Source organism: Homarus americanus, unplaced genomic scaffold (genome assembly GCF_018991925.1).
Source record: "Homarus americanus isolate GMGI-L3 unplaced genomic scaffold, GMGI_Hamer_2.0 scaffold3861, whole genome shotgun sequence".
NCBI lineage: Eukaryota > Metazoa > Arthropoda > Malacostraca > Decapoda > Nephropidae > Homarus > Homarus americanus.
Genome location: NW_024754421.1, coordinates 14,701 through 18,363, shown reverse-complemented (window position 1 = coordinate 18,363; position 3,663 = coordinate 14,701). Strand labels below are relative to the sequence as shown.

At 49.9% G+C, this 3,663-nt stretch overlaps 1 non-coding gene across 1 annotated transcript; it reads right to left on the bottom strand.

Annotated features, from left to right (window-relative positions):
• Window positions 1–2,850: 2,850 nt before the first annotated feature.
• LOC121855789 lies at window positions 2,851–3,013 on the bottom strand. The gene has a single exon (XR_006086851.1). It is a non-coding gene; the product is annotated as a U1 spliceosomal RNA (small nuclear RNA).
• Between the last annotated feature and the right edge of the window lie 650 nt (window positions 3,014–3,663).

The window sequence follows — 3,663 nt, the reverse complement described above, 5'->3', positions numbered from 1 at the left end:
GTCGGGGCAGAGAAGGAGAGCCTGAGATGGGTAGTAACGGCAAGATGGTCACTATACAGAGCAGGCTCGGTGCAGACGGTAGGATGAAAGGAAGTATGACCGTTCAATAGTAAGCCAACATCAAGGAAACTATGGGGGAGGCGAGTAGGATCGTCAGGACAAAGAAAGCGAACATCATCATCCCCATTAAGAAACTGTGAGAGATGTGATCCATTAAGGGTACATGGAGTGGGATGATCCGGAGTAAGAGTGGGATGGCGGGCATTAAAGTCGCCAAGAACAATAGTGGGAACCCCATCATGGAGGTCGTGAAGAACCTGGGGGTCCAGAGAATCACTCTTGAAATGAACATTGACTACACGAAGGGTCCGGTCACCAAGAGTAAGGGAGACAGAAAGTAATTCAGACGGGGGTCCATGTGAGTCAGGTGAAGGGAGACGAACAGATGGAATGGTGTTACGCACAAGGGTGAGGAGGCCACGAGCCTGCCCACGGTACCGAGGCAGGGTGTAAACAGAATAGCCAGAGAGGCGGAGTGGAGTAACATCGTCTGTGATGGTTTCCTGAAGTAGAGCAACATCTACTTGATGGGAGAGCACAAACTGGGCGAGGTCTGTCCGGCGAGGTCTAAGTCCCTGGATGTTCCATTGTAAGAAGAGGAGGGAACGGCCTCCGGTGTGAGATGAGTCGGAGGGGCTAGACAGGGCTCCAGAGGAGGTACCAAATTCTGTTGAGAGAAATGGAGAGGGAGGAGTGGGAGAGCGAGGGATGGATCCTCCATCTCGGGAGATGGAAGGAGGCGGGTCATCAGGGCTTGCAAAGCGCGCCCCTGTTGGGTCAGGGTGTCCAGAATGAGTTGTTGTTGCTTCTGCAATGTCGCAATTGTTTTCACAAACAAGTCGAGTTGGGTTGAGAGAAGGTTGATTTGCTTGGAGTGGCGATCCAGACGGAGAGTGATTGTTTCCATAGAACCAACTTGGTGTACCTGTGCATGAGCTGGAGGTGGCGGCGAGGATTGCCGAGGGCCCGACTGGGCATGTGGTGGTGGTAGCGACGGAGAGGGACGGTGAGGGTTCAGTTGAGTAAGAGGTGGTGGTGCTGGTGAGAGACAGCGGGGGTCCGGGTGGGCAGGAGATGGTGGTGACTGTGTGGCAGGGCCGGCAACGACCTTGTTCCAAGAACGGTAGGGAGAGGGAGGGAGGGGAGAAAGGATGGGTGGTAGGGGTGATGGAGGGGGTGGTAGAGGAGAGGAGATCAATGGGAAATCCTTGGTGGATGGAAGAGGCGGTGGTGGATAGGATTGAGGTTTGGTTGACAGGGGCTTCGTCAGAGACGAGGGCGGTGGTACAAGGTAAGTTTTCCCCGGGCGAGTGCCAGGACGCTGTGGGCAATTGGCATTCCAGGCGTGGTGACTGCCATGGCAATTGACACACCGTGGAATAACTGGGATTTTGTTCTGAATTTTCGATTTGCATTCCACTGTGTCGTGAGGACCTGCACAGAAACCGCAGGCGACCATCCTCGTGCACTCCCAGGTGCGGTGTTTCCACGATTGGCAACGACCACAGATTTTCGGGGTTCCGATAAATCGGTCGAGAGGACAGTTGTGAATTGGTCCTACATTCACCTTCGGGGGGAGGGGGCCCACCCACCAGCCGATGAGTTCGTTGGATGGACGTTTGGAGACCGGGTTGATGCGGCGTTCCATGTCCAGTAGTTGTGGGAGAAGAGGGCGAAGATCGTCGATAGGGATCTCCCAGGGTACGTGGCGAACCATTACCTTGGTACGACGAGTTTCTGGGGTGATGATGGTGAACTTCAGCATCACCTCCCCCTGGGGAGCAGGAAAGCCCACCTGAGTGAGCAGGCGTACCGTCTCGTCCATTTGTGTGGTGACTATCACGGCTGTGGGACCTCGGCGGAGGCGAAGTGTTGAGTCCTGAAGTGGAGAGCAGTGACGGAAGAACCAGGTCGTCCGTGTGCTCAGAGGCAAGTCCCGAGGGAAGGCGAGACGACGAAGGCGCGACGGGGCAGGGAGACAAAGGGAATCCCCTATGTCCATCGTCGGCGGAGGGTCGGTCATTGAGCCACATGTAGGCTCACTTGGGGACCCCGATGACAGGAGTCCACCCTCTACAGCCCCAGAAGGGGTGCAAGGGGGAGCCGTGGCCCCTGCTGGAGACCCTGACTTCTGAGGTTTCTGCTTCTTCTTTGACGTGTCTTCAAGAAGAAAGTCGTCAGCATCACTGTCACCCACTGCCGCCGTTTCCAACGAACGGGAGCGTTTAACGGCGGGCATAGGACACGTTGGCAACACTGCAGTCAGGTGGAGTGGTAATGACGTCACACTATCACACTGCGCATGCGCAAACTTGAAAACTTTGCTCAGAGGGATCGGGTGGTAGGACCAGATGTTTTATCCCCAAAAATGACAAAGTCCAAAAGTAACAAAAAAATATATGCCACTGTGCTGATAACTGGGTCTTACTGTAGTTGTCTACACAGGCTGGGATTGGTAGACTCTCTGAATTCGTCAGAAATACGAATTTTAAGGAGCAGTCTCTTACAGCCTTTGTTGACACTACGCACGCATGCGCGTTTCCTAACAGACTATTAAAAACTTCTTTCAGTATTATGAGTTACTAGGCATCAATTGGAGAGTTTGAAAATCTTTTCATTCACACAAAATTGTCAAAATACAAATCATGTAAAAGTAGCGTAGAAAAAATTCTTCGCTGACGCTTAAGCATAAATCAAGTACTATTTATTAACAGAGACCTTGTTAAGCGGTGCAAATACGCCGCTGCACCTTACTTTATATTTCGTTTAGAGTCCCTTATGATATGTATAAGGGGGATAGCGCGAACGCAGTCCCCCGCTAACAAAAATTGCACACCCGAGTTAACCACATTTGGGTTAATCGCAAGGGTCAGCATCACCGGAGTGCAATGGTGAGCCTCGCCCTGGGAAAACCGCCTTCGTGATCACGGTATCTCCTGTGCCAGGTAAGTATGCACGAACATCATCATCCTGAACCCTAACCTTACTTGACTGACCATCAATGCGCTGAACCTTCTTTTTTATGTTATTTACCTCATTTTACAAACAAATAAAATGATTACTCTTTCTATAATTCGTAGTATGCTAAAATAAAAATTTCCAAATTAAAAATAAGAGCATGTGATAGAAATAAACAAGTTTGGCTTTATAAACTTTATTCATTTACAAACATACTGGGCTAGAAAATGTTAACTATTGATATTTATTTTCGCGTTTTTCTTGTGTCTAAATCAAGATGATTTCAAATTAGATCCAAAATAAAGTAATTAATAGTATCTCATAGAACAAGGAACGCGCATGCGTGCGTAGTGTCAACAAAGGCTGTAAGAGACTGCTCCTTAAAATTCGTATTTCTGACGAATTCAGAGCGTCTACCAATCCCTGCCTGTGCAGACAACTATAGTAAGACCCAGATATCAGCACAGTGGCATATATTTTTTTGTTACTTTTGGACTTTTCATTTTTTGGGGATAAAACATCTGGTCCTACCACCCGATCCCTCTGAGCAAAGTTTTTCAAGTTTGCTCATGCGCAGTGTGATAGTGTGACGTCATTACCACTCCACCTGACTGCAGTGTTGCCAACGTGCCCTATGCCCGCCGT